Raw genomic sequence first — 24,205 nt, 5'->3', positions numbered from 1 at the left:
CAATTTGCGGGACCTGCCTAACAACCCAGGCCGAAAGTATAGGGAATTTAATTTGCTAGCACTATATTTAACCCTATAACTTTACAAGACACTATAAAACCTGTACATGGGTGGTACTGTTTTACTCGGGAGACATCGCTGAACACAAATATTTGTGTTTCAAAACTGTAAAATGTATTACAACAATGATACGGTCAGGGAAAGTGAAATTTTTGGAATTTTTTGCACACTAACGGCACTTACACTGACAATATTTTTGCTGTAATACTTTTTACTGTTTTGAAACACAAATATTTGTGTTCAGCAAAGTCTCCTGAGTATAACAGTACCCCTCATGTACAGGTTTTATGGTGTTTTCAAAAGTTACAGAGTCAAATATAAGGCTTGTGTTTCAGTTTTTTCACAATGAAATGCGCCAGATTGGTTACGTTGGCTTTGAGACCGTATAGTAGCCCAGAAATAAGAATTACCTCCATAATGGCATACCATTTGCAAAAGTAGACAATACAAGGTATTGCAAATGGGGTATGTTCAGTCTTTTTTAGTAGCCACTTAGTCACAAACACTGGCCAAAATTGGCTTTCAAATTAGTTTTTTGCATTTTTCACACACAAACAAATATTAACGTTAACTTTGGCTAGTGTTTGTGACCAAGTGGCTACTAAAAAAGACTGGACATACCCCATTTGCAATACCTTGGGTTGTCTACTTTTGCAAATGGTATGCCATCATGGGGGTAATTCTCATTCCATACAGTCTCAAAGGCAACGTAACCAAACTGGCAAATTTCAATGTGAAAAAACTGAAAAGTGTAACATGCTATATTTGACCCTGTAACTTCCCAAAACACCATAAAACCTGTACATAGGGGGTACTGTTTTACACGTGAGACATCGCTGAATACAAATATGTGTATTTTATTGCAGTAAAAGCAAACAGTATTATGACACAGTTAGAATGTCACATAGAACTAAGAAAATTTTAAAAAATCGTATTTTCTCTCATTTTTTTATATTGTATTCATATTACGTTATGTTCCATACCTAAATATTTGATGTTAAATGAAAGCCCTGTTTCCCATAATTACAATGATATATAATAAGTGTGGGTGCATTTAATATGAAAGAGGTAAATTATTGTTGAACAGACACATAGTCAAAATCTGTGGTTTGTTTACTTTTTATTGGTTCACAACTTGTACATTTGGCTGGGTTCTTAAGGGGTTAATTTTGGATTGGAGTCTCTTTTTAGATTTCTATTTACATTTTTCCTTTTTTCCCCAAAACATCTTTGACGATAGGTCCTTCATAAAAATAAGTATTACACTTTGTTTCATACTTTTTTTTAATTAATTTTAGAGATAAGTCTTAACCTAAAGCTAGTATTAATATAAACATTATATAAATTAGACTATATAAATTAAGGTTTGTCTTTTGGTTTTGCTTATGTGTTTCTATTGCCACTTTGAGTATTTCTGACTTCACAAGGCAAGTTTAGGTGTGAGAAGGTTGGTGTCATACACTACCTCTGGCAAATCTCTGTATGTGACTTACTTTCACTGATTTTAAAGAAGGAACATTTATTACCTCAAGAGATTTTAAGGAGTATAGCACTCGAGGGGCTGTTTCATTCTGAAGAACTTTTTATCTCCATAAGTGTTTTTATTTTGTCTACATACAGCTAATGTTTATATGTATATTTGTATAAATCACTTACTGCAATTTTCTTTCAGTGTAGTTTACAATGTGTGCATTTATAATGTGACCTATAGGTGATATTTAGACATGTATCTTATCTGGTAAACAACAGGTAGTGACATAGGGATAGAGATAGAGATATATAATGACTTAGAGCTTAATTTTACAAACAATTCAATTCTGAACTGCAATTCATCTGAATTTGAGCTGAATAGCTTAAACCAAAATGAAGACAAATCACAAACCAATTGAAACACATAATGCTGAGATTTGAGAGTGTACATTCTATCCATGGCACCATACAAATAGATGATTAATGGGAAAAAGGTGATTGATGGCTAGGTGAGCAGTTGTCTATTGCTTCTCATACTGTGATGGGAATCCAGCATGGTCAAAATTTAGTAGGCCAAGATTTCCATGTGGCATATGTGTGTTGTGCCAGTTAGTTAGCTACCTGTAGCTAGGATACTGTCATCAATGTACTGAGCATGTGCAGGAATGCAGGAACTGAAAGGAACTGAAATTGCACTTATTTCCTTTGTCTTGGATGAGCCATGTGGTTTGACCAGATGTACAAGTCTATATTCTGCTCATTGATTGGTTAAAGGTATATGTGGGTGTAGCTATTAATGGGAGGAGTTATAGTGCTATATAAGGAATGTACACCATGTGTTGGTCTCTCAGATATTTTAGGAACAGGAGTTCATCTGAGGCCCGATCGGTATGTAAATAAAGACCTCTTACTTCCTGAAGACCTGCATCCATTTCTCTGTGTTTGGTTTCTGCTAGTTTACTTGGTAACAATACTTTTCCCTCTATTAGTTACTTTTTTTTTTTTATTCTTTTTTTTTGTAGTGCACGTATATAATACAGGCATGCTTGAGGTTCCCCCGAAAGCAGGCCACAGGCTTTTCCGATGTTTAACATGTGGGGTGTGCACAAATTTTATATTTTATCAGGTTCAATTAACATAACATTAAATCATCAATTTACATGTAAGTATATATGTTTTGCAAACAGGGTTGGTTCGTGCGTGAGCTGTAGTAGTACCAATATATATGATACAGGTAGTGTGGTACAGCGCTAGTTATTTTGTTTAGCTAATGCCTGTGTACCTGTTTGATGTGAAACGATTCGCTTATATGGTAAAACCTGCTAGGGTATGGTCGCTTATTGTAGTAGTTGCGCTTATGGTTATACATATGTATTTTGCGCTTAGTGCACCATTTTCGCCTCAAAAGCAACGGTGAGATTAACAAATTGAGAGGCTAGGATAGAGAGCTTCATGAGATGCAGTGCAAACTAGGGCTGTAGGGTGAATGCCTATCTTGCGCCTTAAGCAAAAATTAATTAGTAGACTGAACATAACAAAACATAACATAATTAGTAAGGTGTATGCTGTGCCAAGAAGCTAAGGGTAGAAGGATGACTCCTTTTAAATCCCTACACCCAGCCTACAGCCAGGCCAGAGTACACTGGAGTGTCCAAAGAGCGAAGGGTCAACAAGGTAATATATTGCAGTGTACAGAGAGTCTGTGTCGTTGTGTAGGAGCCTTTCAGTGCCTGGTAGAGGTGTCTAGACCTCAGTCTGAAGAGTCTTCCGCTGTCAGCCGATGCCTGTTCTGCTAGGCCGTTGGCGTATCGTGTGGGCCTCCTGGATCAGCATCCTCCCTTTCATGTGCTGTGGAGGGACTCCCCGCCTGTGTCTCCCGCTGGTATCAAGCCTCATTGCCTCCCGGTCATTGTTACCGCCGATGCCATAAGATTTCAGGTGCGGAGTTGCGCCTTGCTGGGTGAGGGTTGTTGGGGCAGACCGACATCATTCTGTTCCTCATGACTTCATAAGCTGGGTTCCGGTCGCTGTGTGCTATCTGCGTTAATGGGCTGGTCAATAGTCGCTTGTTTGTGCTCTGTATGGTTGGAGCTCTTAGAATGTGTGACCGACCATCTTGGCTGTCAGGCCTCGCCCCCCTATTAGTTACTTTTATTCACTTGATCTGTGAATAAAATAAAAATAAATACTCTTATCAGAGTAGTGCGAAATACATACATAATATTTTTTATTATGTATATATTTTGCAGTACACTGATTGGCCAATTTTCACTCCATTTTGGGTTTTCTGATTCATTTCATTAATTGCCTTTTTGGTACTAAAATTCTGTTTAATTAAACTGACAAAAAAGTAAAAAAAAAATTTTTCAGAAAAAAGTTTCTGCTTAAGGAATCGGTTGGTTTCCACTGAACTCAGAGTCAACAATGGGGATGAGTGACATGCAGCTTTAGGAAGTGATGTGCCAATGATAATGTTGACAAATGCCATGGACCTTGAATAAAGCTTCAGCCTTTCTCAGCTTTTGTCAACCTTCAGGTTACACATAATAAACATTGATATCTACTTTGTTAGTATACATAATAAAAATAATAAAAAGTGAGGGCGAATTTAAGACATGCCTAAAACAAATATGACAGATCTGTTTTTTACCAAAAAAGTAACTATACAGAATGTAGGATGCAAATATAAGAACCATTTCTGGCCCCTAACAAAGGAGCAACAACTGCCCACTTGTAGAAAACAACCTACAAATCAGAATTGACTCCCGGGAAGGGTGATGTCACAGTTCAAGGGAGACAAAGAATTGGAGAAGTGAAGCCTTCAAACCTATAGGTATCAGATAATAACTGAACCAAGGGCATATAATAATTATATTTGCACGATTAAGGCCTAATTTACGAGAACACCATATAACCAAGCATAACAAGAAGTAATTTGTAAATAAATAAAATATCCATTAATAAAACCACCCAAAATACTTTTCATGAGGCATAATACAAAATGGGATCTAATAGATGAGGCCAAGAGTCCAGAATCTTGATTATTAGGAGGTACAATTGAAGTCCTTTCATACAAAAAGTTATTCAACATGGAAGCCATGTAGGCAAGATGGTGATAGATAATTGCTAGAGGAGGTTTTAAAGGACCACTATAGTGCCCTGAGGGTGCCCCCACCCTCAGGGCCCCCCTCCTGCCGTGCTCTAGGAGGTGGAAGGGGTTAAATTTACCTCTTTTCCAGCGCCAGGCGGGGGACTCTCCTCCTCCTCTCCTCCTTCTCGTCATCTGCTGAATGCTCATGCGCGGCACGAGCCGCGCGCATTCAGCTAGTCCATAGGAAAGCATTCTCAATGCTTTCCTATGGACGCTGGAGTCTTCTCACTGTGAAAATCACAGTGAGAAACACGGAAGCGCCTCTAGCAGCTGTCAATGAGACAGCCACTAGAGGCTGGATTAACCCAAATATAAACATAGCAGTTTCTCCGAAACTGCTATGTTTATAGAAGAAAGTGTGAATCCTAGCTGGACCTGGCACCCAGACCACTTCATTAAGCTGAAGTGGTCTGGGTGCCTATAGTGGTCCTTTAACCAATGCTTTCATATACAAATATTTTAATCTATATTTATATAAATGGAAACTGATAGGTCTGTGTCAATTTTGCATGTGTTTTTTGTTGCCAAATATTCACAGAAACTTCTCAGTACTGTAAAACAAACCCTGGGGATTATAATTATCCTGGGATAACAGCCAGCATCAGAACTGTTTCCATAAAGATGCAAGGTAGCATGTCTCAATGTACCAGAATGCAAATTTAAACTGAAAAAAAGTCTCAGCGAAGACACTGAGCAATAATTCTAGATCCACCAGAACAATGACTTAAACCAGGTACTGGGACACATTCAATTCCTGCAAGACTTCAAGCAAATCAGCTTCTATTTAAAGTTTGAAACCTTTTAATATCTATTATTTTTGACAACACATTCCTCTTCACTTAAAACACTATGTGCGAAATGTGGTATCTGAATGCATTTAAAGTTGAATAATCTGGAGAAAAAAAAATTTGCTATATTTTTCTTGCTCAGCTTTGCATCAAATTCTATGAAACAGAATAACATGAAATAATTTTGCTAAATTCTTACACATCACAGTAAAATGTTTTAAGGAACCTGACATCGAAATGTTTCCTATAATTAAAAAGGTTTATTGGTATAAAATGACAAGTCTTACCATCAAGACAGACAAATAGGATTTAATCCAAACTCAATATAAGGAAATAAAGTCAATACAAGCAATAAAAATAATGTTCAGTATTAAGAAAAAGCATTGAGATTTTTAGACAAAAAAAAAAAAATGAAAACCATTTGTTATATACTAGAAATCACAAGATACAATAACCTTGAAGAGTCAGTAGGGAAAAATTAATTTAAAAAAATGGAAACAGTAAAATGTGCTCTCTTAAAATTACACTTAATAAACACATTTCTTTCTGTTTAGGTAGAACAATTTGGTAGTTATATTTACCATTTAAATACAGACAAACTAAATTGGTAAAAATCGAATGAACTGTTCATGTAAAGAAATGCATTCATATTATTTGTAGAAATACACATTTTTCTTCAAAGCATTCATTAAATTTAATACAATTATTTTACTGAAAAATGACTACATGAATAAATGCACAAAAACAAATAACAGTAAAAGAAATCTCAAAACGTCTAATCAAGTGAAAATCAATTTGATTTGAAAGGTTTGCACCTCTCAATATGAAAAGAGGTGCCTAGTAGACTTGGCAAATCAGTTTTGGAACAATCATAATTTGTATGAATTTGGGGCAGATGGTGCTACTCATAAACAGAGTGATCTTCAGCAGTTATAAAATGTGCATGTCTACAGGGAAAATCAAAGTGTTATAAACCAACTTGTAAATTCAATGCCCCAGTAAAAAATAAATACATTCTGGGGTCAAGAAATAATGGTTTCCTAGTATGTTGCAAAACTGGAAAGCACATCAAAGTGTTTTTTTTTTTTTTGCCTTCTTTCAGATCAGCAGCACATATAGATATAAGAAAAACTGAACTTGATGGACGCAAGTCTCATGTCAGCCAATATAACCATGTAACTATGTAACCTTGTGTCTGATGTCTGTTTACCAAATCAGGAAATAATTTAATAATGAAACAAATGCTTCCTACAAGGCGAACCTAGTAGGGAGCACAAAGAGAAGGGTTATAGGGGTGGCAAAAAGGGCATAACCCTATATATATTACAATGAAAAGAAAAGAGGCAGGATCTAACATGTCTCCTAGGAATCGTCTTCAGACACCTATCTCGAGACACTTGAGAGAATACCACCACGGGGACTCCAATTATCTGAGGTTCTGTGGCTTAGAACTAGTCAAAAGGAATGCCAGACGTGGGGACTTTGATAAAATCCTCAGGCAGAGAGAGTCCAGGTGGATATACGACCTTAAGACACTTCAACCTCTGGGTTGGAATGAGGGCTTCTCATTTGCCCCCTTTATATGAAGTTTAGATATGAAGATAAGCTGCAATGTCCTCTTTACCTTTGTAACCTTTCGGATACAATCTCTCTTCAACTACATAGCCAGCCATGCTCTAATATCTTATGTTTCATAACTCCTTTTTTGTCGTCTTTTATATTTATTATTTTATAAAGTGAATGTATTCTGATATTATTTCGAATTTTTTCTCCCTCTCCCTCACTACTTATTCCTCCTCCGAAGGCTGCAGGAGTATTATTATCTCTATCTGCTGGATGATACTTGCTGTTTGATTCAGCATATTACTATAGATACAGTGTGGTGATATAGTGCCTAAATGTCTAATTATTTAGATATAGTGTCCAAGCGGCTAACTATTTAGCTACTTGGACTTAGTATACCACTATTGATACAGTGTTGCGAGTCAACAATCAGAATTGGTTTACACACATCTCTTGGCGAGAGCACCGACACTCTGTTGCTATATGCGCGCTGATTATATTCCCGGCAAAGCAGAGAGTGAGATTATGAGAAAACTAAGTTTCTCACGCATGCGCCGATTTTTTGGACCATTCGCACTAATTTCTCCTCCCTGCGAGGATCCTATTGGCCAGTGCGGTACTGACGGATGGGCAGCGCACGTGGGGCACTTGAACGAGATGCCTCACGCATGCGCCGACATCCTGGAACATGCGCACTGACCTTTTCTCTCTATGGGGATCCTATTGGCTAGTACGGACCGAGGATGGCACGAAACTACCAAGTGGGCGACGCATAAGAGGTACTTAATACGAGTGGAGAGGGGGGGACCGTTTGCTTTGGTCTGTCTGTCCCTTGAGAAAGGCGGCTTTACCGCTGAAACGCGCGTCGGGCTTTTATCGACTTCTTTAGAATCTTAGCGGACTCATATGTCAGTAATTTCTGTGCTTTAATGAGACTTTGGCCGCCCGGTCATTTTTTGAGACAGGAGGGTTAGGAGGAACAGGAGGATTTTCTGGGCTATATGTGTAGGATAGTGTGAAGCTATTTTCTTCCCTACACTCCCCTCTTTTTTTCTACTATATGTACTCCTCTCTATCCTTTCGATTTCTGGTCTCCTTTAAGCACATATACTGCTCTTTGTAGGTTTAATGATTATTTGCATGGCACAATATATAGTGTAACTAGTGTCTTTTTTCATCTACAACTCTTCTATGAGCTACATTGTTACATTTATATGGACACTAAACACTGTAATCAGTTGCCTGCAGTAATCTCATACCTTCTTTTTCATGAGTTTTTAGCTTTTTTAATTGTTTCTTCGAAATAAAGTGTATTTATTGTTTTTTGATACACTTTTTGATGCCCATATTGGGGTGGTTTATGAGGGGGATCAGTCCATTTGATTATGAAATAATTGAATAAGTAGTGATGTCGCGAACATGACATTTTCCGTTCGCGAACGGCGAACGCGAACTTCCGCAGATGTTCGCTAACGGGCGAACCTGGCGAACCGCCATAGACTTCAATAGGCAGGCAAATTTTAAAACCCACAGGGACTCTTTCTGGCCACAATAGTGATGGAAAAGTTGTTTCAAGGGGATAACACCTGGGCTGTGGCATGCCGGAGGGGGATCCATGGCAAAACTCCCATGGAAAATTACATCGTTGATGCAGAGTCTGGTTTTAATCCATAAAGGGCATAAATCACCTAACATTCCTAAATTCTTTGGAATAACGTGCTTTAAAACATCAGGTATGATGTTGTATCGATCAGGTAGTGTAAGGGTTATGCCCGCTTCACAGTGACAGACCAAACTCCCCGTTTAACGCACCGCAAACAACCGCAAGCAGTCCATTTGCACAACCGCAAACTCCCCATTTGCACAAGGTTGGATACCAAGCTAGCCATGTCCCGCTCCTTGTCCTCACTGATGTCATTGAAGATCTCTTCCTCCACCCAGCCACGTACAACACCAAGGGTCCCAGAAAGGTGACAAGCCCCCTGTATTTTTTTTTTAAATGTACACTACTGTTACACCGGATATGAGTTGCACTGGTGTGACACTGTGCCCTGGCAGGCCCTGAAACGCAAACATGTGAAGGAAACTGACTGCTATTATTTCACAATCAAATTTCTAGTTTTTTTTTTATGTACACTACTGTTACACCAGTGATTGGCCCACGTCATGCCTATGCCCCCAAAACGTTCATGTGGGGGTGCTGGAATGACGTGGGCCAATGGGAGCCTGAATCAACTTTTGGCTCCCACTGCCCCTTTAAGAGCGAGCTTGTGACTCGAGCCGTGCTCCTTGTGCCAGGCGGGCCACGTGACCAATCACTGCGGTCTGTGCACGCGGCTAAGTCAGAAGAGGAGATCAAGCCACGCGCGACTCGTGTGGAGGCAGGAGTGATCCAGCCACGCGCGACTCAAGCCTAGGAGCCAGGTCGGTCCCAGGATAAGGTAAATACAGCCACAACCACTTATCCCAATCACACACCTTTCCTAATGTCCTATCCCATTAAAAGCATATTACCGCTTATTTAATAAAAACAGAGACCCCTACTTCATCCAGGTTACCGATCGATGGTTCGATATTCTGAACCCTCTCTGATTTACTGTACACGACTATTCAATATTCCCACAAATTTTATATAGCATTTTATGTTTGTTTAAGACCACCTTAAAAATATTGGATATCGCTAAAAATCATGATCACTATATACTTTCTCTACAAACCTCTAAAATGAACCAAACTACTCATCCATCTGCTATACCACTTTATCCCACCTAGAACTAGTGCCCAGTTAAAATTCTTGACTCTTACTTACCCACACTCAGTCATGCCACACACATTTCACCACTACTCTCACTGAATCCCTCTGACTATGGCTAAATTAATCTTCTACATCAGAACACTACTCCTAAGATTGGGTTGTATCCATGTCTCGGGTCTTTCATTTAGAATAGTGGCAGCTTCGGTCTCCTTCAACACTGACACTCCAGTGCATATTATTAAAAGATTGGGCAGATGGAAATCCTCAGTCTACAACCGATATATTCCTCATCCCGAGAAAGAAATGAGGAAAGCTTTTAAAAGTTTGGCTTTGTAAATTTGATGCAATAAGTGTGTTTTTCTTTAATACCTTTTCACCCTCTTTGCATGAACCCGATTTACATGTATTACTAATATGTTTCTAAACATATATATTATATTATTCACTCACTCACTCTCTGGGCCGGCCTAAGACATCATGCTGCCTAGGTCCAACGATAAATGACTATGGGGGATAATGTATAATAAACACAGGTTACTGGCTATGGGGAGGATAATGTTTAATAAACACAGGTTACTGGCTATCGGGGATAATGTATAATAAACACAGGGTACTGGTTGTGTGGGGCTAATGTATAATAAACACAGGGTACTGGTTGTGTGGGGCTAATGTATAATAAACACAGGTTACTGGCTATGGGGGAGATAATGAATAATACGCACAGGTTGCTGGCTATGGGGGGGATAATGTATAATAAACACAGGTTACTGGCTATGGGAGAATAATGTATAATAAACACAGGTTACTGGCTATGGAGGATAATGTATAATATACACAAACACAAAAAAAAAAGAATGCAGCTTCAGAATTGATCTAAATTGCATGCTGTCTAGGAGGTGGGAGGGTCTGATGCTGATTGGCTGTAATGTGTCTGCTGACTGTGAGGTACAGGGTCAAAGTTTACTCAATGATGACGAATAGGGGGCGGACCGAACATCGCATATGTTCGCCATTCGTGGCGAACGCGAACCAGCTATGTTCGCCAGCGAACCGTTCGGGACATCACTATGAATAAGTTCTGGAAATCCCAAATAAAACTTTACTACTGCTAATCCAAATAGTGCAAAGTCTTTATTAGAAGCTCCAATAAAAACATTGATCCAACATTAGTTCATAGTTTGTGCACACCGCGGAGATCTGTTTTAATGCACATAGCACATTTTCAAAACCAGTGCCAAAACAAACAAAATCCAAGCTATCCCATAAAAAAAGATCCACCACATCCCCCTCCCACAGCATTGGTCACAAGAAGCCATTACTGCCTTTGAGTCTCTCAAAGTCGCCTTTGCTGCTGCTCCTATATTGGCACACCCTAACCCTGCCTTACCATTCATTCTTGAAGTCGATGCGTCTGAGACAGGAGTAGGCGCCCTCCTGTCTCAACGTCCTAACCCTGAGAGCTCCAGGCATCCGTGCAGGTATTTCTCGAGGAAATTGAACCCGGCGGAATGCAATTACCAGATTGGTGATAGAGAACTTCTAGCCATAATTTTAGCTCTCAAAGAATGGAGGCACCTTCTTGAGGGTACTTCAGTGCCAATCCTCATTCTCACAGACCACAAGAATCTTACATATCTTTCCGAAGCTAAGCGGCTTTCCCCCCGGCAAGCTAGATGAGCTCTCTTCCTATCAAGATTCAATTATGTGGTTTCTTACTTGACCGGTACTAAAAACATTCGGGCTGATGCCTTGTCTCGACAGTTCTCCCCTCCATCTAGAGAGGAGATAACCCCTACTCCTGGGATTCCTCTGGACCATATACTGGCAACCATCCGTACTAACCTTACCTCACCCCTAGGCGAGGAGATTCTGGCTGCACAAATTAATGCTCCTCCAGAGAAACCTAATGGCCGTTGTTTTGTACCTATTAACCTCCGTACGAAACTATTGAGTACATACCACGACCCCAAAGCAGCTGGACATCCAGGCAAAAACCAGTTAATCTGGTCTGTCTCCCGGCAATTTTGGTGGCCTAGTCTCCGTTCGGATGTCACCGCTTTTGTAGCTGCCTGTCCTGTGTGCGCTCAAAATAAAACCCCACGACGCCCTCCAGTGGGTCTCCTGCAAACCATACCTAATGGTGAACGACCCTGGACCCACTTGTCCATGGATTTTATCGTAGATCTTCCGGTCTCCCGTGGCAATACAGTCGTTCTCATGGTTGTTGACCGATTCTCGAAGATGTCGCATTGCATTCCCTTGAAAAAACTACCAACTTCCCAGGAACTTGCAACAATTTTTGCTCGGGAGGTCTTTCGTTTGCATGGGTTACCCAAAGTGATAGTCTCAGATAGGGGTAGCCAGTTTGTGTCCAGATTTTGGAGAGCTTTTTGCACACAGATGGGAATTCAGCTTTCCTTCTCCTTGGCCTATCACCCGCAATCCAATGGTGCAGCGGAACGAGCTAACCAAACACTGGAACAGTTTCTGCGTTGCTACATTTCTGACCACCAGAACAACTGGTCTGATCTGATACCCTGGGCGGAGTTTGCCCACAATAGTGCGATTAATGCCTCCTCCCGGCTATCCCCATTCTTGGCAAACTATGGGTTTCAACCATCCATGTTGCCTGATACGTTCTTGCCACAGGGGATACCGGCATTGTAAGAACATCTCAGGGAACTCCGTTCCACTTGAGTGCAGGTTCAGAATTCTTTGCAACGCGCAATGCAGAACTACAAACTCGGGGCCGACCGCAGACGCCTTCCTGCACCTACCTATCAGGTCGGAGAGACGGTCTGGCTGTCTTCCCGCGTCCTACGCCTCCGTGTTCCCTCACAAAAACTGGCACCCCGATACGTTGGGCCATTTCGTATACTTCGAAGGGTTGACCCTGTAGCTTACGCACTTGACCTTCCTGCTAACATGCGCATCTCAAATGTTTTCCATGTTTCCCTCTTGAAACCGTTGGTTTGTAATCGCTACACCACCTCAGTGCCATGTCCACTTCCTGTTCTGGTTGACAATCATGAGGAATATGAAATACACAGCATCATTGACTCACGGGTCTTCAGAGGACAGATCCAATACTTGGTGCACTGGTTCCTATCACGCCCGCTTCCCCATGAAGCCCGGACCCACCAGCAGAGATGGGGGGAGTCGTTGAGGGGGAGGTACTGTCAGGGTTTCTTTGCGGTTTTAAACAGCAACCCTTTCTGTTTCAGTGAATGAGTTTTCAGCTGCAATTACTATGAGCTCCTTCTGCTTGTTGCCACGGTTACTCACCTGAGAGTAGTAATCAACCCTGCTGCTAATCAATTCTGCCTATTTAAGCAGCAAATCCCAGAACCCCCTTGCGTGGTTTCCTGTTTCCCAGAAGTCTTCTTGTTCCTGTGTTTCCTGTTTGTTCCTGGTTCCTGACTCCGGCTTTGTTCCTGACTCCGCTGCTCTCCGTGCTCCTGATCCTGGCTTGTCTGACTACCCGCTCTGGTGACTGACCCCTGCTTGATTCCTGGACTTTGCTTTTGTTATTTATTGTTATTTATTAATAAAGGTGTGTTTGCATCTAGTTCTGTCTCTGTCTGGTTCCTGGTACTCCGATGAAGATCCCCCACGATTGGAAAACTGCAGCTACAGCTAAGTGACTCATGCACAATTATAGCACACGGGCCTTAGATGCCCTCTGGTGATATCTCCAATCCTCACAGACTATACCTGTGCCTTTATATATGTATTATCGATTACTCTCTGAATAGATTTGAAGTTAACCCTACTGTTAGAAAAGGTGTTATATTAGATAATGTTTAAGATCCTACAGTTGTTAGGCTAGTACTAAACTGAATATGTATATAATGCCTTGACATAGTTAGGAATATGCCAACAACGAAAAATTTTATACTTGTGCTATAGGTTTCTAGACTAAATGTAATATTCACGTACACTAGGGAGAGACTCTTGCCCCCCCATGTGGGCTTTATTGCCTGCTGGCAGCGAAGACGACCAGGTCTCGAGAGGGAGACCTCAACATTGTATATAGTTTGCTTTTTGTTTTATGTTATCATTGTTCCTATTTCTCCTCTCCCTTCTATGATTTTTCCTACGACCCAATGACAGATTCTCAAAGTATGATCAACATCCACCGCATACATGACTTCACTACAAAAGGGCGAGCGGTCTTGACCCAGAGATCATATAGATTACCACACCATACATGGAAAATGCCTATACAACCCCAAACCCAAACGGGCATCCAAGCAATTTTAGTACACTGGGCACACTGTACAATGCCACAGCAACCCACAGCTCCTAATCTCCCCTGAACCATGATGCGTAATATTATATCAATTAATGTCAAGGGCTTGAACTCCCCACATAAATGGAGAATAGCACTCCAGGAAGCGAAAAATAATAAGGCCTGTTACCCTGGACATCCGCTAACTCAGAAATCCTGCCCTTCCCGGATTTGCAACAGCGGTACCAACTACCAAACTTGTTTATTTTTACATATCTACAACTAAAAAGCATCATCCTTACTAAAGTAGCAACGACACCAAGACCTACGACCATATCCAACAATCTGACACAGTCGCTGATTAAGAGATGCCACTCTGCCCCGACCAAACCTAAAACCTTGTCCTTGTGCTACAAAAATCTACTGGACCAAGCCCCACTACGAACCTTCAAGTACTTAACACAATGGGAAAAGAAGATGCCCAAACTCTCAAACGAACAATGGCTCAAATCTCTATTAACACTAAGAGGTATTACATCCTGCAGATACCATGTAGAAGCACATTAAAAGTGGTATAGAGATGGTATCTCACCCCACACAGACTACACACCATATTCCCCAATGTGAGCCCTCTATGTTGGAGATGCAAAACCTCAGAAGGCAATATGTCCCACAAAAAGTGGGAATGTGCAGATATCAAAGCCCAATGGACACATGCTCACAACCTACTAAACAAATTGACACCTACTGTCCATATTATCACACCTTTGGTGGGACTGCTACTACTATTCCCAGAATCGTGGAAATAAAAAAAAAATCGCTATGTTGCTCATTTTGGCAACCAGGAACCTTTTAGCAACTCATTGGAAAAGCACATACTGTCCTACCAACAAAGAATTAATGGAAAAAAATACACCAATATTACAGATTCGAGGTACTCTCCTCCGAATCATACCTGAAGATGAGAAAACTGGAAGAGACATGTCACCATGGCTTGTCATATATAATCAGCAAAGCACCTGAGATGATTCATGAATCTCGACACGCTCACCAAATGATAATACAGAAACCCTAACCTAATGACAGTAGATTTCACACCGCAGAAACTGAGACAGAACTATATACACACAAAGCTTTATTATACTATACATGATTACACAACCACCTATCATACCCACTAGCCGTATACCTTCGACTATAGAGGATGGACAGCCGCTTAGGCAGATAGACTACTTGAGAATTACTTTAAAATAAGAATTATTTTAACTGTATATATATTTACTTTTACATCTGAAGGAAACTTGATACTGTGTATATCTTCCTATAGTGTTAAGACCCTTATGTAATAATTCACGTATTTGGATCCCCTCCTGCACATATTATCTGTCCAAAACTGTGCTTTCATGAACGCACATCCTTATAGACACTTAGGGTCAAACCTGGAGATAAGAGAACGACCCAGACAACAACCCATGTAATAATCCATGTAATAATCTATGTATTAACCTATGTATCAATCTATGTACAAACTTTTGTGAAGACTTGTCAAATGAACAATATTTTTCTGTCATGCATCACCACCCCTTTTTCTTCCTTCTGTATCCCCTTGTTACCTTTGCATTGAAAAAATAAAAAACATCAATATGAAAAAATAAAAATAAAGCAACTATTAAAAATAATTATTTAATATGGCGGCTGACCAGCAACCACATGACTTACCCTCACAATGCCAAGGTGTCTGATTCAGTTTCCAAATTTGCGTGAACAAGATGCACATTGCTGGACATCAGAAAAATCATGCACATGTTTAGTAGTACAGACGTACTGGATACCGCACTCACAAAATAACCCAGGTGCTCTGAAGCCAGGGCTGGCCAGGCCTCCCTTCCAAGATACGCAGGCACTCCTGGATAACAAAAATAGCAGCTTTATTTCGGCCCTACTGGGTCTTTATCAAGCTTTTTAAAGACCAGTAAAGTCGAAACGTTGCTGCCTTTGCCCATTAAAGCTGCTATTTTTGTTATCCTGGAGTGCCTGAACCGTTATTTATAATGCACAACTTTACTGTCTGATGCTGATAAAAAAAAAATCAAAAAAAATCTAAAAAACACAATAAAAGAAAAATCTTAAAAATAACTAATTAAAATCAGCACTGAAACTTTAGAGCCCAAGTGCAGGATCAATGATTACAATTATTTGATCTAATATATAACTCACTGTTGTAATGTTATATGTTTATCACAGTTATTCTGAAAAATCACGATTCCACAAATTCCAGAAATTTATCTTGACATAAGAATGAGCACAAATGTATCAAGATGGATTTAGGGGTGAATAACCTGTGTAATAAACATTACTTATTTTGCAAATGTTTCCACTGGTTCATGGAAATTCCAATTTGTCATCTCTATAACTCAAGTAGGACCTTGGGAAAAGTCCTCTTTGGTGACAGCAATTCCAAGGATTTGAGATGTTAATGTAATATGGACCTTATACTAATCTAGTGACCTTGATTGAGGTTGAGGGTTAAAAGACAAGCATTATCCAACAGTCTATAACCAGTACCAGTTTCAGATATTTAATTTTACTATTTTAAAAGACATTTCTACTTACCATATAAAGTTGCTTGCTGTAAATAATACAGACACATTATCACTTTTAAAACTCTCATAAATAGTTTCTAAATGCAGCACTATATAAAAAAGTACAGTGTTCTTTTTTTGCTAATATCTCCATAAGAAAAACGTGCACATAGACAACTAACTGAATAATTGTTATTTTGTGTGTCAATCTTTATTTTTGCAGTGTGTGTTATCACAAACAAGCTCGTATTGCCACAACAGCAGGTACAAGCTAAGAGAGTAATACAGCAAAAACAATATCATGGCATGCAAGAACGGCACAATTTTTGTTAATCGATTTAAGTTAGGTAGATATGTCTAAAATGTTAACTTATACTAGTCGGGTAAATAAGAGGTGAAAGTTAGACATAATGATTAATGTTAAGGAAGAAATACTATGAGAAAACATTGTTATATTGGTAGCCTCGCTCGGTATGCTGAACTGTACAGTTGAGCTACATGGTGTCCTGTAAGGTACATGTGTGTACAAGGTTAAAGAATGCTTGGAATAACATGCTGAATATGTATCAGAGCCACTTATTAGTCAGCTAAGATGAGCTAGACAAGCATAGTTATGTCACTGCAGTGAAATGTACGTGTATTTTACAGGAAAATTAAAGTATGTAGCTTGCTAATGGCTAAGCTTGCTGTAGGCAACGATTATTCATCAATCTCTTTTTGTAATTGAGGCATATAGTAATCGGTACAGAGATAAGACATATATAGTTATATCATCAGTTGACTTTTCACGAATTCACCTGTGACATACATTAATATATGTTTCTAAGAAATTTACCTATTTTTGTTTTTGAAAGGGTTAAACATGCTAGGCTAGTATGTCGTATAGGTTACCGTTAACATGCAGGACTAAATAGGCTAGGCGATTACTTTGAGAAGCGTGGTGAAGGCCTTGCAGAAGTAAGTTTAAGCTCAGCAATAGCTCAGGGCATTGTAGGCATTTACAGAGTTATACATAGGAATTCTCAACTCACAATTTAGTTATTGCCTAGAATGCAAATTATATGTTATAAAACATTAGGTGTAGATAAGGAAGATACAGCGTTATAAAAACCACCGCACTCCGTACACCCTCTCTGCTCACTGCCCCAAAAGAATACATATAAGAAGAGAGCAATTGGTAAAATAAGGCATTTGTGAAAATACAGGAATTCTACAGCTGTGTGTATCCCCAGGGCTTAGAGAACCTGGAACTGCTGTTTGTGACAGGATTGCGTCCATTTATAAATGGGGAGAGTCTGTCTGGGTGCAGGTAGGTCATCCTTAAATCTTGATCATCCGATTGCTCATGTGGGAAATCGTGGCAATGTTGCAGGGTGGTCGCCGACGGTAGCAGTAATCCAGGAGCAAGCCAAGTCATCCGTCCAGCTCCGGGCTTGAGTAAAGGCCGGCATCGCAGAACCACGGACTCGGGTGCTTCAGGAATCCGAGTCCCTCCCTGCTGGGACAAAGCTGGAGGCCTTGATATTGCTTCGCCACCTGCGGCGAGGGGACCTCTGCCTGTGTGGGAGATGTGCCGGGGCTGTGCCCCTAGTGGCCTTTGGCCTAGATAGGCAAGCGTAGGGAGTATCCTGCTTCTTTGTCGAGGTTGTGCCTGAGGGTGTCCCATTCACTCTCTGGCCACTGCTCCCCAGGCTTCCTCCTACACTCCTACGACTGAATCTGTGCTGCAGCGTTGCGAGCTTCTATTCATGCCCAGAATCTGTCAAATATCTTATTCAGGCATGTGAGTATATGCTCCGTTGCGCTGTGGTGGATCTGCAGAGGCACATGTATGTAATGGGAATGTGTGTACTCCATCTTGGAATAGTCTGCAGCGGTCAGGGATTGTGCATGTTTATGGCATGTGCCGGTGCTTGGAATCAGCAGAGGCATGTGGATCGTAGTGGATATTCCGTTAGGAGAGGTAACATGCTCCTACCACCTTTTAAAGCATAGATTTGTACTACCTGAGAGAGGAACTAGACAATATTCAATCAATGACTGCATCAAGCCATTAACTGGTATATAGGAAACAGACACATAGAATGTGACGACAGATAACCATTCGGCCCATCTAGTCTGCCCAATTTTCTAAATATTCTCATGCTTAAACTCTTTCACTGTGTTAACCTCTACCACTTCAGCTGGAAGGCTATTCCATGCATCCACTACCCTCTCAATAAAGTAATACTTCCTAATATTATTTTTAAACCTTTGTCCCTCTAATTTAAGACTATGTCATTGTGGTAGTTTATCTTCTTTTAAATATAGTCTCCTCCTTTACTGTGTTGATTCCCTTTATGTATTTAATCTTGCAATTCTGCAGGGACACTTACTAATGGAGCACTGTAAATATACAAAAAAATAGTATTTGATTCCCTGTTAAGCACATGTGCTTTTTTGAGCAGGGGGACATTGCAGGTGCTACAGGATTTCTGTCCTTAACGGCGTAGTGTGTTACCAATTGTTTTCTTAGTACGGACCGAGGATGGCACGAAACTACCAAGTGGGCGACGCATAAGAGGTACTTAATACGAGTGGAGAGGGGGGGACCGTTTGCTTTGGTCTGTCTGTCCCTTGAGAAAGGCGGCTTTACCGCTGAAACGCGCGTCGGGCTTTTATCGACTTCTTTAGAATCTTAGCGGACTCATATGTCAGTAATTTCTGTGCTTTAATGAGACTTTGGCCGCCCGGTCATTTTTTGAGACAGGAGGGTTAGGAGGAACAGGAGGATTTTCTGGGCTATATGTGTAGGATAGTGTGAAGCTATTTTCTTCCCTACACTCCCCTCTTTTTTTCTACTATATGTACTCCTCTCTATCCTTTCGATTTCTGGTCTCCTTTAAGCACATATACTGCTCTTTGTAGGTTTAATGATTATTTGCATGGCACAATATATAGTGTAACTAGTGTCTTTTTTCATCTACAACTCTTCTATGAGCTACATTGTTACATTTATATGGACACTAAACACTGTAATCAGTTGCCTGCAGTAATCTCATACCTTCTTTTTCATGAGTTTTTAGCTTTTTTAATTGTTTCTTCGAAATAAAGTGTATTTATTGTTTTTTGATACACTTTTTGATGCCCATATTGGGGTGGTTTATGAGGGGGATCAGTCCATTTGATTATGAAATAATTGAATAAGTAGTGATGTCGCGAACATGACATTTTCCGTTCGCGAACGGCGAACGCGAACTTCCGCAGATGTTCGCTAACGGGCGAACCTGGCGAACCGCCATAGACTTCAATAGGCAGGCAAATTTTAAAACCCACAGGGACTCTTTCTGGCCACAATAGTGATGGAAAAGTTGTTTCAAGGGGATAACACCTGGGCTGTGGCATGCCGGAGGGGGATCCATGGCAAAACTCCCATGGAAAATTACATCGTTGATGCAGAGTCTGGTTTTAATCCATAAAGGGCATAAATCACCTAACATTCCTAAATTCTTTGGAATAACGTGCTTTAAAACATCAGGTATGATGTTGTATCGATCAGGTAGTGTAAGGGTTATGCCCGCTTCACAGTGACAGACCAAACTCCCCGTTTAACGCACCGCAAACAACCGCAAGCAGTCCATTTGCACAACCGCAAACTCCCCATTTGCACAAGGTTGGATACCAAGCTAGCCATGTCCCGCTCCTTGTCCTCACTGATGTCATTGAAGATCTCTTCCTCCACCCAGCCACGTACAACACCAAGGGTCCCAGAAAGGTGACAAGCCCCCTGTATTTTTTTTTTAAATGTACACTACTGTTACACCGGATATGAGTTGCACTGGTGTGACACTGTGCCCTGGCAGGCCCTGAAACGCAAACATGTGAAGGAAACTGACTGCTATTATTTCACAATCAAATTTCTAGTTTTTTTTTTTATGTACACTACTGTTACACCAGTGATTGGCCCACGTCATGCCTATGCCCCCAAAACGTTCATGTGGGGGTGCTGGAATGACGTGGGCCAATGGGAGCCTGAATCAACTTTTGGCTCCCACTGCCCCTTTAAGAGCGAGCTTGTGACTCGAGCCGTGCTCCTTGTGCCAGGCGGGCCACGTGACCAATCACTGCGGTCTGTGCACGCGGCTAAGTCAGAAGAGGAGATCAAGCCACGCGCGACTCGTGTGGAGGCAGGAGTGATCCAGCCACGCGCGACTCAAGCCTAGGAGCCAGGTCGGTCCCAGGATAAGGTAAATACAGCCACAACCACTTATCCCAATCACACACCTTTCCTAATGTCCTATCCCATTAAAAGCATATTACCGCTTATTTAATAAAAACAGAGACCCCTACTTCATCCAGGTTACCGATCGATGGTTCGATATTCTGAACCCTCTCTGATTTACTGTACACGACTATTCAATATTCCCACAAATTTTATATAGCATTTTATGTTTGTTTAAGACCACCTTAAAAATATTGGATATCGCTAAAAATCATGATCACTATATACTTTCTCTACAAACCTCTAAAATGAACCAAACTACTCATCCATCTGCTATACCACTTTATCCCACCTAGAACTAGTGCCCAGTTAAAATTCTTGACTCTTACTTACCCACACTCAGTCATGCCACACACATTTCACCACTACTCTCACTGAATCCCTCTGACTATGGCTAAATTAATCTTCTACATCAGAACACTACTCCTAAGATTGGGTTGTATCCATGTCTCGGGTCTTTCATTTAGAATAGTGGCAGCTTCGGTCTCCTTCAACACTGACACTCCAGTGCATATTATTAAAAGATTGGGCAGATGGAAATCCTCAGTCTACAACCGATATATTCCTCATCCCGAGAAAGAAATGAGGAAAGCTTTTAAAAGTTTGGCTTTGTAAATTTGATGCAATAAGTGTGTTTTTCTTTAATACCTTTTCACCCTCTTTGCATGAACCCGATTTACATGTATTACTAATATGTTTCTAAACATATATATTATATTATTCACTCACTCACTCTCTGGGCCGGCCTAAGACATCATGCTGCCTAGGTCCAACGATAAATGACTATGGGGGATAATGTATAATAAACACAGGTTACTGGCTATGGGGAGGATAATGTTTAATAAACACAGGTTACTGGCTATCGGGGATAATGTATAATAAACACAGGGTACTGGTTGTGTGGGGCTAATGTATAATAAACACAGGGTACTGGTTGTGTGGGGCTAATGTATAATAAACACAGGTTACTGGCTATGGGGGAGATAATGAATAATACGCACAGGTTGCTGGCTATGGGGGGGATAATGTATAATAAACACAGGTTACTGGCTATGGGAGAATAATGTATAATAAACACAGGTTACTGGCTATGGAGGATAATGTATAATATACACAAACACAAAAAAAAAAGAATGCAGCTTCAGAATTGATCTAAATTGCATGCTGTCTAGGAGGTGGGAGGGTCTGATGCTGATTGGCTGTAATGTGTCTGCTGACTGTGAGGTACAGGGTCAAAGTTTACTCAATGATGACGAATAGGGGGCGGACCGAACATCGCATATGTTCGCCATTCGTGGCGAACGCGAACCAGCTATGTTCGCCAGCGAACCGTTCGGGACATCACTATGAATAAGTTCTGGAAATCCCAAATAAAACTTTACTACTGCTAATCCAAATAGTGCAAAGTCTTTATTAGAAGCTCCAATAAAAACATTGATCCAACATTAGTTCATAGTTTGTGCACACCGCGGAGATCTGTTTTAATGCACATAGCACATTTTCAAAACCAGTGCCAAAACAAACAAAATCCAAGCTATCCCATAAAAAAAGATCCACCACATCCCCCTCCCACAGCATTGGTCACAAGAAGCCATTACTGCCTTTGAGTCTCTCAAAGTCGCCTTTGCTGCTGCTCCTATATTGGCACACCCTAACCCTGCCTTACCATTCATTCTTGAAGTCGATGCGTCTGAGACAGGAGTAGGCGCCCTCCTGTCTCAACGTCCTAACCCTGAGAGCTCCAGGCATCCGTGCAGGTATTTCTCGAGGAAATTGAACCCGGCGGAATGCAATTACCAGATTGGTGATAGAGAACTTCTAGCCATAATTTTAGCTCTCAAAGAATGGAGGCACCTTCTTGAGGGTACTTCAGTGCCAATCCTCATTCTCACAGACCACAAGAATCTTACATATCTTTCCGAAGCTAAGCGGCTTTCCCCCCGGCAAGCTAGATGAGCTCTCTTCCTATCAAGATTCAATTATGTGGTTTCTTACTTGACCGGTACTAAAAACATTCGGGCTGATGCCTTGTCTCGACAGTTCTCCCCTCCATCTAGAGAGGAGATAACCCCTACTCCTGGGATTCCTCTGGACCATATACTGGCAACCATCCGTACTAACCTTACCTCACCCCTAGGCGAGGAGATTCTGGCTGCACAAATTAATGCTCCTCCAGAGAAACCTAATGGCCGTTGTTTTGTACCTATTAACCTCCGTACGAAACTATTGAGTACATACCACGACCCCAAAGCAGCTGGACATCCAGGCAAAAACCAGTTAATCTGGTCTGTCTCCCGGCAATTTTGGTGGCCTAGTCTCCGTTCGGATGTCACCGCTTTTGTAGCTGCCTGTCCTGTGTGCGCTCAAAATAAAACCCCACGACGCCCTCCAGTGGGTCTCCTGCAAACCATACCTAATGGTGAACGACCCTGGACCCACTTGTCCATGGATTTTATCGTAGATCTTCCGGTCTCCCGTGGCAATACAGTCGTTCTCATGGTTGTTGACCGATTCTCGAAGATGTCGCATTGCATTCCCTTGAAAAAACTACCAACTTCCCAGGAACTTGCAACAATTTTTGCTCGGGAGGTCTTTCGTTTGCATGGGTTACCCAAAGTGATAGTCTCAGATAGGGGTAGCCAGTTTGTGTCCAGATTTTGGAGAGCTTTTTGCACACAGATGGGAATTCAGCTTTCCTTCTCCTTGGCCTATCACCCGCAATCCAATGGTGCAGCGGAACGAGCTAACCAAACACTGGAACAGTTTCTGCGTTGCTACATTTCTGACCACCAGAACAACTGGTCTGATCTGATACCCTGGGCGGAGTTTGCCCACAATAGTGCGATTAATGCCTCCTCCCGGCTATCCCCATTCTTGGCAAACTATGGGTTTCAACCATCCATGTTGCCTGATACGTTCTTGCCACAGGGGATACCGGCATTGTAAGAACATCTCAGGGAACTCCGTTCCACTTGAGTGCAGGTTCAGAATTCTTTGCAACGCGCAATGCAGAACTACAAACTCGGGGCCGACCGCAGACGCCTTCCTGCACCTACCTATCAGGTCGGAGAGACGGTCTGGCTGTCTTCCCGCGTCCTACGCCTCCGTGTTCCCTCACAAAAACTGGCACCCCGATACGTTGGGCCATTTCGTATACTTCGAAGGGTTGACCCTGTAGCTTACGCACTTGACCTTCCTGCTAACATGCGCATCTCAAATGTTTTCCATGTTTCCCTCTTGAAACCGTTGGTTTGTAATCGCTACACCACCTCAGTGCCATGTCCACTTCCTGTTCTGGTTGACAATCATGAGGAATATGAAATACACAGCATCATTGACTCACG

Source organism: Pelobates fuscus, chromosome 10 (genome assembly GCF_036172605.1).
Source record: "Pelobates fuscus isolate aPelFus1 chromosome 10, aPelFus1.pri, whole genome shotgun sequence".
Lineage (NCBI taxonomy): Eukaryota > Metazoa > Chordata > Amphibia > Anura > Pelobatidae > Pelobates > Pelobates fuscus.
The sequence above is the reverse complement of the archived record's forward strand: the minus strand, read 5'-3'. Positions refer to the sequence as shown.